At 33.5% G+C, this 13,899-nt stretch overlaps 1 pseudogene; it reads left to right on the top strand.

The window, feature by feature from the left end:
- The first annotated feature begins 13,513 nt into the window (after window positions 1-13,513).
- LOC145263429 (U2 spliceosomal RNA) lies at window positions 13,514-13,651 on the top strand (annotated as a pseudogene).
- Window positions 13,652-13,899: the final 248 nt, after the last annotated feature.

Here is a 13,899-nt window from a genome sequence, read left to right as displayed (position 1 = left end):
TATATATATATATATGAAATCTAAAATGCGTATATATATATATAAATATATATATATATATATAACTCATATCGTGTGCTCTTTAGTTTGTATCTATTTATATGTCCGGAATATGATCCCATCTCTGAGTTTGCGTATGGCATCATGTAGATGTTTAATTTTCTATATACCTCATAGTCTATGCGTATGAAACTGTGTGTGATAATTTTTCCTTTTATATTTATATATTTATTTTAGATTATATATACTTTTATTTATATATTTTTTCATAATTTGTATATTGTTGTTACTATGGGGTCTATTGTTATTAGGGGTCACAGGATAAATGGAGAGATCGAGTCCAGCCTATTATTCAGAGAAGTGGTGTGTTTGGAAATGGGGATTTCTTCAGCAATTCTAAGATTTCCAAGGTTTCTGACTGAGTCAAGGATACTAATGCGAATGTAACGTTGTGTGCTGTTGAATTAAAAATATGGTTGTGGAATGAGGAGAGTCTAGTGTATGTATGTTCTTTAATGCGTTGGTGTAGTGGTCTACTGGTACACCTTCTGTAGGATTTGTTGAATTTAGTGCATTGCAGGCCATAGACCACGTGTATGTTCAAACATTAGCCTGTATCTGGGATGGGCAGTTGGAAAGAGATCAAACGCCGGGTTATGTGGGGAGTATTTTCGGGTTAGCTGCTGTCTTAAGGTGGTGCCAGTGTTAATAAGTTGTATGCCTAACTTATAATGGTGTATGGCTCTACGGATAGCTAAGGGGATTATATCGTTGGAGAAGGGGAGCTATTTGAGAGAGTTTGGCGTTTTTTTTCTTTTTCTGAGTGAAGATAAGGTGGAATTGGGATAGCCGTTTAGGGATAGGGGGTGTAGGAATTTGTTAGTGTGCACAATTTTGTCGAGCGTGTAAGTGAACTTGTTGCGTATGGGTGAAATCTGTGTATGTGCGTAGCAACGTTAGTCTTTGAGAGGAAAGGCGTATCTAAAGTGTACAAACAAAACTCCTGCAGGCTGGTTTCTTGTATAATTATGTACATATAGAGCCGTTTTCCTAGATGATTATTTTGAAATCAAGGAGTGAGAAAGAGCCATTTATATATATATATATATATATATATATATATATATATATATATATATATATATATATATATATATAAGAGCCATTTATATATATATCTATATATATATATGTGTGTGTGTATATATATATATCTAGATATATATGCATATATATATATATATATATATATATATATATATATATATATATATACCAGCAACAGTACCCGTTGTTGACAGGGTTCAAAAATAGCCTACACAAAATGGACTCTGATTTAGGAAAGTATGATAGGTTATGAAAAGAAGGGTTGTAAAGTGATAGCTTCGAATTTTGGGTATCTAAGCCACAGCAAAATATGATGAAAGTAAAAATAAAATAGATACACCCCATAATCTATTATACCATACCAGTTCACACTGAAATACTTTTCACAATATTCTGTGGATCTATATTAAAAATCTTGTTAAACTTTGTGACATATTCCCATTCTATGGAGGTCAGGTGCAAATGAACACCCCATAATGTTATTATACCAAATTTCTTCAAACTGAAATATGATTATCAAATATACTTACGCAGATAGATATGAACAGTCTTTATTAAAGTGTGCGCCTATTTCCATTCTATGGAGGCCAGGCGCGAACGCAGACCCCACAATTTTATTATACTATCCCTGTTTAAGTTAAATCATACTTATCAAATTATTCGTATGGACATCTATATCAAAACCACTTGTATTTCTCCCCCATACTTTGTGGACAAGGCGCAGACGCAGACCCCCACAATTGTAAGGAACCACCGTTTGCCAGATCAAACATAGCCATGTCACGATACATCTTCTATCATTATATGTAATCAGTTTTTTAAAATAGTCAAACATATAGGAGCCTTTTCGTGGCCAGATACACGCACACGCACACACAGACATTCTGCTTTATATTATAGATATGTATGTTCAAGGAAATTTTATTAGATGCAACGGAAACATTCGCTTTATAGTATTTTTTTTTTACTTTTTTTATTTTCCGTATATTGTTTTTTGTATCCAAATCAAAAATATAAATTATAGTTCCATAGTTGTCGCTGTAACAAACGCTTTCGATTCGTCCACGAATCATCATCAGAAATGTAAGGAAAAGTCTGAAGGAGCGAAAATGTAAATTTGATTATACAGTAAACGGTGATGAGTTAAATGTAAATTTTACTTGCTGATTTTAATATTCGAATTTTAAAAACTTATATTTTAATTGTATATTTATTTTCTCTATATTTTAAATCTTCGTCGTTTACTGTATATGTAGTTTTCAAATTATATTCTCATTTTCGCTCCTTCGCACTTTTATTTCAACACCTGATGATGATTCGCGTACAAATTAAAAGCACTCTTGACAGCAACGACTATTTTGTTGAATATTTTATATTGAGATACAAAAAAATATTATATGGAACATCGAAAAATTGAGAAAAAAACAACAAATCATAAAGCTAAGTGCCTCCGTTGCATTCAATAATACTTGCTTGAAGTAAAAAAAAAAATGGTGCCTAAATATAACAATATATATATATATATATATATATATATATATGTATGTATGTATATGCATATATATATATTTATTTATATACAGTAAGAAATAAAATATATATGGCGATTAAGCTACACAGAATATTCCGCGTTTCATCCACTCTAGGATTCTTCAGGGTTATGCGCGAATTTTGTGGTTGTCTGTCGTTTTTATATACGCACCTTCTATTGAGAGTTTAGTTAGCCAATTAGCTTTCTAGTATTCACCGCTCCCTTCCTTATTAGCCAATGAACATGCACTTATCAGACAAACACCTATTTGACCTCTGGTTGACCTGCTCCTTTGTGTGTGATCTAATTAGCCTGAATATCTAGTTTCTTGACCTGTTTTAAATCTAGGTTAGGTTTTTTTATTAGTTTATATATCCATATATATGTACATACATGTATACCCACACGCATGTATATATATATATATATATATATATATATATATATATATATATATATATATATACATACACCCATACATATATGTGTTATCATTTATGTATATTCCTATTTATTTAATTAATTTATTTATTTATTTTCTATTGTTTTTATTAGGTTTAAAACTATTTTGTATCGCTATCCTAGAGTGAAATTTATCTTGTGAACTCGAATGTAAGTAGACTCAGTAATAACTCAAGCGATGAAAATGCATTTAACAGGTCAACCAATATCTATGAAACAGCCCTAACTAAAGTGGATACGAAAATATAGATATCAAATCTAAGCAACAAAACAACAATAACTATAATAAAATTAAACATAGAAGAAAAAGCACTATAATTTGGAATACGGCCCCATACAATCAAATGTTAAAAACAATACTTGGCAAGAAATTTCTAGATGTTATTGAAAAATACTTTCCGCAACGAACCCCTTACACAGAATTTTCAATAAAAATACCTTAACGTTATTCTACAGCTGCTGCGAAAATTTAGAGATGATAATTAAAGCACATAATAACAAAATATTAAATAAAAACAAGAAAAAAAACGATAAAAACATAGACACCATGTCAAAAATAAAACTAACACTAGCAGAATAAATAATAATAATAATAATAATAATAATAATAATAATAATAATAATAATAATAATAATAAAAATGATAATAAACCAACCTCGGACAAGAACAACCATACTAGAAATAAAAATACTAATAACCCACAAGATAAATGCAACTGTAGACACCGCACACTTTGCCCACTTCAAAATAAATATCTAACCAAAAGCGTAGTTTACCAGACCTCAATATTTGCGAGAGAAAACCAGGATAACAATAAATATTACGTAGGTATGACTTCGTTAGATTTTAAAATTCAATATTATGACAACAAAAGTACATTCTACAATAAAAAAACGCATGAAAACAACGCTAGCAAATAAATAATGTGAACTCAAGGAAAGCGAACATTCGCCGGTAGTCAAATGGAAAATAATAAGACAAACTACCACGAGTAGAGACCTAGACGTCCCATGTAGATTATGCCATCATGAAAAATTTGCAATCCTGTACTTTAAAGAACCCTCAACATCTATTAAACTGTAGAAGAGAAATAGCGAACAACTGTGTTCACAAGATAAAATTTACTCTAGTACAGCGATACAAAATAGTTTTAAAACTAACAAAAACAATAGAAAATAATGAAATTAATAAATAAAATAAACATATTATACATAAACGATCACACATATATGTGTGTATATATATATGTATATATTTGTGCATATATGTATGTAAGTTATATTTATATATAAACTAACATACAAAAACCTCGCCTAGATTTAAAACAGGTCAAGAAACTAGATATCCAGGCTAAATAGAGCACACACAAAGGAGCAGGTCAACCAGAGGTCAAATAGGCATTTGCCCGATGTGCATGTTCATTGGCTAATATGAAGGGTGCGATGGATACTAGAAAGCTGATTGGCTAATTAAAAGTGGATGAAATTGGGAATATTCATATATATTTTATAACTTACTAACTAGATCTACCTACGTAGTGAAGACTTTTGAAGTAAATGCTTAAAGGTTACGCATAAATTTATACTTTCGTATATTAATGTTATGTGAGTAAATGACGTAGTTATATATATATATATATATATATATATATATATATATATATATATATATATATATATATATATATATATATATATATATAAGTTAAGCTTATCTGATTAAATAATATAGGCATTTTTTGTCCATAAATTTAGTTTTCGATCTTTTCCAAATACCGAGTATCTGTCTTAATTTCTGATAGAAACATACAAATGTAATCGACATCTGTGTCGTAAGTAAAAATTATTTCCAATCATTCATGATTACTGTGCGGGGAGGGAAATTGTCTCTGATTTTGAACACTTTCCTAATTATTTTATAATAACGAGTGCATTAGTTTTATTGGTTAATTTTTCAATGAAGCAGTAGATCCGCAGCATTGCCCCCTCGTAAAATACGCTTAAATATGATACTTTGATTAATGCAGGTGTCCTATTCTTATTATATTATGTTAGGGTCAATATGTAGTAATGATTTAAAATTAATGAAAGGAATTTTGCGACACCATCAAGTATCAAAAGCAAAACGTTCCGCTTAGGATTTGTTTTTTATTCTGACGAAAATCCTTAAACTGTAAAGACATGTTTGCTGCAAGAGCAAATGTTGGAACATGAACCAATAGCACGCATTTTCGCAATGCCTCGGTCGACATTTACCTTGCAAATTTCATTGATTTAATTTTAACACATTATACTAGTATTCCTAGACTAAAACTCCACTATAAAGTTACGCGTGGAATCAGATACACTACATATTAAATTTAATGTTATAGACCAAAAGTAACAGAAGAATTTTGAAGGCAAATGTTCTTGAACAAATATATATATATATATATATATACATAGGCATACATACATACATATATATAGAAAGAGGTGTGTGTTTACTTAACATATAACGCAAATATAACGACCGTTTAAATCATGTCGAAAATATCTGCAATAATATAAATGCACATGATAGTTACGCTAACATGATCATCCCATCAGAAAACTGAAAAAAAATAGAAAATTCTTTAAAAATAATGTTTAAAAGAGTATGCAAATTAGCTCAACTTTTGCAGATGAATGCAATCTCACAACCCATATGTAACAAAGTTAGAGTTCATTTAAATGTAGAGAAATAACCTTTTTGTAATATGAATTTAAATACACAAAAAAGAAAATAACAAATTTATAGGATGATATCTATATATTTATATAAAATATTCGGATAAGAAACGTATAGCAGAAAGTTCTTCCTTGCACAAGAGACCGTTAAGCGAACGTTAGAAGTATCCGAAAGAGAATTTATAAATAAAAAAATGGTTAAAACAAAAATGTATATAACTGCCAATATATATATATATATATATATATATATATATATATATATATATATATATATATATATATATATATGTATGTATATATATATATATATAATATATATATATGTAATACATGCATATATTAATATATGTATACGTGCATATATACAAAAATAATTATATACATATATGTATATGTATACTTAAATTAAAATATAAGTGTGTGTATGTACATATATTCACACATATTCTCTTAAAATAATAGATATACGAGGGGCGTGCAATAAGTAATGCCCCTAAACTACTTCCAGTTGTCTGATCAAGCTAAAATTTTGTATGTGCAATGATTTATATCTCTACGAGTTATGTGGTATATTGCAGCTCTGAACTAATTGTGGTTTCTGTTTTACTAGTGTTTGAACTGAGTCAGGTGTGATATGGAGCTGGTTGAATGTCGAGCAGTGATCCGTCTTTATATTTGAAAGGACGCATACCACAGGATACTTTTGATGAAATGAAAGAAACTTATGGTGGTAATGCCCTATTATATGACCTTGTAAAACGCTAGCATCATGAATTCAAACATGACCGGAAGTCTGTGGAAACAGTTCCCAGACAGGGTCGACCCCCTTTCTGCCATTGATGAGGCATCTGCCCGTCAAGTTGAGGCTTCCGTTTGTGAAGATCGGCACATTACTATTCGTCAAATAGCCCAAGATGTCAAGATTAGTACCGGGTATGTGGAAACTATCATTCATGAGCAGTTGCATATGCATAAGGTGTCTGCCAGATGGATTCCTAGGTTGCTCACACCATTCCAGAAGAAAGAACGTGTCGAGTGCTTCAAGATAAATTTGGAGATGTGCTAAGAAGACAAGTCAAAGTTTTAAAAAACTGATTACACAGGATGAAGCCCAGTCAATGCAGTGGAAGCACTTGAACTCTCCACTTCCAAAGAAGGCAAGGGTGCAGCCCTCCGCTGGCAAGGTCCTGCTCATAGTCTTCTGGGACCAGGACGAATTAGTGATGGCAGATTTCCTGGCAAAAGGTACCAAAATTACATGAGCCAATTATGATTCACTTTTGAGGAAATTAAGGGAAGCTATCAAAATCAAGAGGCGGGCAAGATCAGCAAAGGTCCACAACTCGCATGTCGCCAGACCAGAAGCACGGGCGTGTGGTTATGAAATCTTCCCCATCCTCCCTACTCTCCTGAAGTTGATCCATCTGACTTTTACCTCTTCCATGCCATGGTTGAAAGGGAAGCGTTTCCCAGATGATTAAGCCTTGATTTCTAAATCACGTCGTGGTTGGAGGACCATCTTGGGGTGGTCTTCAAAAACGGTCTCCAGGTCTGCATCAAAGGATGGCAGAAATACATGGTTGAGTGGTTTCTATAAAGAGAAATACTAATAACTGTGCCAAGTTTCGTTGCACTACAATCACAATACTAAAATCCAAGAATCCAAAAAAGAAATATCAAAATAGAATGAAAGCACCCCTACCCTTATTTCAGAAGAGGCAATCCCCCCTCCCCACACATACACATTAGTAACGACCTCGGACCACATCCGCCTTCCTAAGGAAGCAAATAACCCCAAAATACTATAAAACAATATACACATTCCCAAACCAATAAAAGCAAACCCACACACGCACACACGCGCAGACGCACACACACATAAATACACACACAAATACACACACCCACATCCTACCCCACCCTAAAGAAAAAGAAATAAACATTAGCAGAAAGAAATAGCGACTACAGCGAGGTCAACGTCTCCCTGGACAAGCCAAATAAAACAGCAATATAAATTCAGCATACCAATGAATAATAAACACTTACAAGCCTCCACCCCTTGGAAAATCTTCAAATAAACTACGAAAATCGCCATTTTTACACATTTGAAAATACTTTCTGACGAGGACGCATCACAGACCGTCTTTAACGCGCGTAAACGAGTTCAATGACTTAAAAACATTATTACAATGATCCAAACATAATTCGCAATGAAAAACCAAGACACGGAATAATAAAATGATGTTAAAAATGCACATTGTTGGTGACTACTCCCTTATTTAAATATACATCTTTCTTTCCTTGGAATTTATTAAACCATTATATATATATAGCTAGGTAGTAAAGTATAAAAATATACATGCCAGTTAAGCTACACATAATGCTCCTGGTTTTACTCACGCTAGGCATAATCCTGACGAATCATAGCGAGGATTAAACGCGGAATATTCTGTGTAGCTTAATTGTCATATATATTTTTTATAAATTATTATTATATATATATATATATATATTTATATATATATATATATGGGGGTTTAATAAATGGAATAATCTGAATATATAATTGTAAATATAATTATTTTAGTATATATGTTGTAGGAGGTATAGACAGATGATTTTTGTTTATTTTAAGATATTTTTGTTAGATAAATATATATATATACATATATATGTATATATATATATATATATATATATATATAGAGAGAGAGAGAGAGATCTGTTGTAGATAGAGACAGATTATTTTGTCAATTTTAACATTCTTTCGGTAGATAAATATAAAGTTGGATATATATTTCGTTACATCGGTAAAAAAAAAAAACTCCTAAATGTATGAACCGATTACACTTATTGACTGTCAGCTAATAAATCTGGAATAATTCATTATATTAAATTTACAGTAATGAGGGGGTGTCAAATGAAACGCGTAACAGTTAAATAGTCATATAGAAATGTATGCCTCAGTATGGTAATAATGGTATCCAGTATGCCGAGATTGACTTCTTATTGTTGACACATGGTAGTTTTTCTTAGTTAGCGTTATTTATGTTCTCGCTTTTCTTAAAGAAGTAAAGTTTACTTTCTGAATCTGCAATTTTGACGTCAAGATTTTTTCCGACATCGAAGTCCACACAAAACAATTATTTCATCCGTTGATGCTTACATTAGCTGGCCTCGATAGGTTCAACCGATGTCAGTGTCAAAAGTTTTCGATTAAAGGGTCACCTTCAAATTGACTTTAAGCTGGTGACTAAATCGATGTGAATGCAATTCGGATTTAATGAAAATATAGAAAGTTGGAAGGAGAAGCGAAAACGGTCGACAGAAACCAACAAAATGCTAATAAGGTGAAGTTTGGGTCATATTTTTATGGGCTTTTCAATTCATATAATTCACCTTTCATATCGTTAAACCGTACGGCTTCATATTTACTATTAGAAACAAAACTATTCATATGAACATCTTAAGTGTGTACAGAGTCATATAAAATGGAATTTATATCAATACAATTAAACTGAAAGTTGTAATCGACCTTTGGCGGTGTGTAATTACAGTGATAACTACAGTTTGTTTGTGCTTGTATCTTTCTACTTATATTAATAATTTACATGACATAACTTTTTTACTCCAACTCCTGCATTTTTTTTTTAAATTACGGGTCACTCATTGCGCAAAGGCAGTATCACCGATATGTAGATACTACTACTACTACTACTACTACTACTACTACTACTACTACTACTACTACGTCGACGACGACTATAACTGCTACTGTTGTTACTACTATTACTACCGGCAATTCTGGTACTACTACTAACGCTCTAAAGAATTATACGATAAAATTAGTAAATGACATAAAAAGTAAAGTGAATCCCATCAGGTTTTATTGAAGAATCATTTGGCGTTCAAAGTGTACATGGATTCTACATTTACTATTCGTATATTGATGCCGTCATTACCAAAACGACTATTGATACTATAATCTAATTCAGCACAATACAACACTGCCGATTATTCTGATGTTAATACTACGCCACCTTTTACTACCGTTGATGCTATTTTTGCTACTATTACTATTGTTATTACTACCACCCGGACGACTACATCTACTACAAAAGATAATATGGATAGTCTCTCCTTTTTCAAATATCTTTTCTGAAATTCGGGATTGAGGAAGGAATCAATGGTAAACAGTTCTTGCGATAGCGCAACTTAATTTACAAAGGTTATTGAAAGAGGGGTGGTAAACTTAAGTCTACGTAAACTTGTTCTCACTTAGACTCAAGGAAACACAACAGGTGTTTTTATCAGAGTAATCTTTTATTATGCCCTGTGTAAAAACATTTTTGTGAGCACATAATAATAATAATAATAATAATAATAATAATAATAATAATAACAATAATAATAATAAGAAGAAGAACAACAACAACAAAGGAACCATCCCCAGCAATTATAGGCCAATCACGTGCCTAGCCACCATGTGGGAGATACTGACAGCACAACTGAAGGAACAAATCTACCACTCACTGAATAACCGTGGACTCCTCCTCCAGGAACAGAAAGAATGCCAAACAGGGAAAAGAGGAGCACATGTTCTCCTATATGTTGATCAAAAGATCCTAAAGGAGGTAAAAAGGAAGAGGAAAAATTTAGCCATGGCATGGATCGACTACAAAAAAGCGTACGACAGGATCCCTCAAATTTGGAAAATAGAATACCTAAAAATGTATCAAGCGGGATCACCAATGTAATAGAAAATGCAATGAAAACATAGAGACTGGAACTGACAGCTGATGGACAACACATAACATAAATTAATACACAAAGAGGCATCTTTCAAGGAGACCCATTATCACCATTACTGTTCATCATAGCCATGATGCCCTTGAATAGTATTCTGAGAAAGTGCCAATCCGGATACACGGTTCCCAATACAGAGGAAAAAATGAACCACCTGATGTACATGGACGATCTGAAACTTTTTGCAAGACCGAAAAAGAGCTAGAGACACTAATTAACACTACAAGGATCTTTAGCCAAGATACCGAAATGGAATTTGGAATGGAAAAGTGCGCACTACTAGATATAAGAAAGGGAAAACTGGAAACGACGGAAGGCATGAAACTACCCAACCAAACAGAAATTAGGGCACTAGGGTGACAAGGCGACTATAAATACCTGGGAATTCTGGAAGCGGACACCATTAGAGTAACAGAAATGAAAGAGAAAATTGGAAAGAACAAGAAAACTCCTGGAAACTAAATTATATGGCAGAAACCTAATAAAAGGTATAAATACATGGGCAGTGTCACTAGTGAGATACTCTGGACCTTTTATGGGGTGGACAAAAGAAGAACTGAGACAGCTCGACCAGAAAACCAGGAAACACATAACCATGCATAATGCACTACATTCAAAGTATAATATTGACAGACTCTACGTGAAAAGGAAAGACGGCGTGAGAGGACTGATCTGTATAGAAGACTGTGTGAAGGGCACACAAAAAGAACGAGAAAAGTACATAATGCAAAACACTGAGAGGATAATTATGGCAGCGAGAGATACGGAGAAAACCAACAAAACAGGAAACAGAGAGACAAAAGAAAAAACGAGAAAAGAAAAATGTGAAGAGAAACAACTCCCTGGAAGATTCATAAGAATGACAAAAGATGAAAATAACGAAAACGCCTAGACATGGATGCGAAAAAGGCATTTAAACCGATAAACTGAATCTCTGATAACTGCAGCGCAAAATAAGCACTAACCATATCAAAGCAATGATCGATAAAACACAAGAAAACAGCAAATGCAGACTCTGTGGACAAAGAGACGAAACGTTAAAACACATAGTAAGTGAATGCAAGCAAACTGGCTCAAAAGGAATACAAAAACAGGTATGACGAAGTGGGGAGGGCGGTGCACTGGGAATTGTGCAAACGGCTGTATTTTGAGCGTTCAGATAAATGGTACAATCATAAACCCGCAACATCACTGGAAAACGAGAACCACAAACTCCTATGGGACATGGGCATACAGACGGACAAACCCATCGAAGCAAGAATACCAGATGTAATAATTAACAAGAAAGAGAAATCCTGTCAAATCGTAGACTTTGCTGTCCCAGCTGACCACAGGGTGAGTATGAAAGAAAAGATGAAACGAACCAAATACACAGAACAAACCAGAGAGTTAAAGGGGATTTGGATGATGAAGAAAATGAAAATAGTACCGATAATAGTAAGAGCACTAGGAACAATTCCGAAAAACCTGGAAAAAAGAATGGCAGAAATTGGAATCAGAGGAATGGCTGTAAAAATACAACGCCTAACGATAAGGAAAACGGCTGAAATATTAAGGAACCCCCTTGAATGAGGAGAATAACACAAGACAATATAACGAATAAGCGCTGGAGGGAATGAAGAACACCGAAGCTGCATATCTACATGCTCTACACTCCCATCATGAATCCGTCCATTGTTTTACCACCGTTCCCCCAATAGAAAAGTGATTGATACCAAAGAGCCAAGAAGGGCCAAGAATATGCAAAGACCGAGGAGGGAGCATTAGCCAGACCTCCGCTGGACAAGTGCGAAGAGAACGGGGATCTTGGGGAGGCTTAGTGGCACTCAAATTCCAGTATAAACCAATGGCAACTGCCATCAAGAAATCAATGTTAAGAGGTTGTTGCGACGATGCAAATATATTTGCAAATGTTATCGAAGGAGGAGGAGAGATAACAACAACAACAACAACAACAACAACAATAATAATAATAATAATAATAATAATAATAATAATAATAATAATAATAATAATAATAGGATATTATAGTCGCCGTTTCAAGTGCGAACATACCCCGGATTTTTTCCATACAAAGAAGGGGCATGCCGATCCTAAATTATTGCGTTAATTTTACTTGCGATTATAATTACATGAATAATTAGTATACTTATTTCCTTATGTTTTATATTTTACCACCATGATCATCTTGATTATCATCATAATTATCATCATTATCATTAGCGTGTTGACGACATTATTGTCATTATCATCATCACTATTGCTTCTGCGACACTATTTTCATTACTGTCAGCCAAATGCATATGCAAGATAAATATGGAACCGAAATAATGTGTTTGTATTATAATGGCCATAATTTACTTATTTCAGTATTATCAGTGAACAAGATACATAATATATTTGATCGACCTTCGTCAGCAAGGGGAACATTATCACTACATGTTCTCCCCCTCAATTCCTGTTTTAAGTCGCGTGGAAGCACTCTATAAGTAACTCCGTCGGTCCGTCGGTCGGCCGTCGTTCGGTCGGTCGGTCGGTCGGTTGGTGTCTGTCGATCGGTCTTTCGGTCTGTCCATGACACTTTTGTGCTTGGCCTTTTTGATTAAGATCATAGGTCTGTTGTTAATAGATGCTGTTCTTAGCTTTTTTAAGCTTTTCTTGGCCATTTGGCCAGGATCGGGGTGTGGTGTCTGTCAAGCAGGTGCTGCAGGCAGGAACCATGTGTGAGTGGCAACCTATCATATAAGACCCTGGTTAATGTAGGGGTACCCTTTCATACCAATTTTCACTGTCCAGCTCCCATGCTCCCCGGGGAGTTGGCCCCCATTTCCTCTTCACTCCTCACAATAAAAATCGGCCTTGTGCCTAATTTGCTCGGTGGGGGAGTAAATAAATACCCTTTTCTTGGTCTTTTGGCCAAGATCAAAGTGTAGTATCTGTTCTTACTACATGCTATACTTATGTTTGTAACTTTGTGATATAAAGTGGAGGATCACTTTTCTGTATTAATTTCATGTAAAATGATCACCCGCTTTACAACCAGTCAGTTTCAAAGACATGCAAGTCATTCACCAGATCATCAAATTGTTTTTGAAGGAGTCCAGTTATTTTTAAGCATTCAATTCATTGTTAAGATCATTCAATTCATCCTTAACTGCATTCTAAGTCATTTATTTTTTATTTATTTAAATCATTTCAGCCCATTTTTCGGTCATTTATTTAATCTTTAAGAATTTCATGTCAATCCTACATCCACGCATTCATTCATTACACGAGAGCAT

Source organism: Euprymna scolopes, chromosome 38 (assembly GCF_053919585.1).
Source record: "Euprymna scolopes isolate OS-2025 chromosome 38, ASM5391958v1, whole genome shotgun sequence".
Lineage (NCBI taxonomy): Eukaryota > Metazoa > Mollusca > Cephalopoda > Sepiida > Sepiolidae > Euprymna > Euprymna scolopes.
This window is presented reverse-complemented; position numbering and strand designations above follow the sequence as displayed.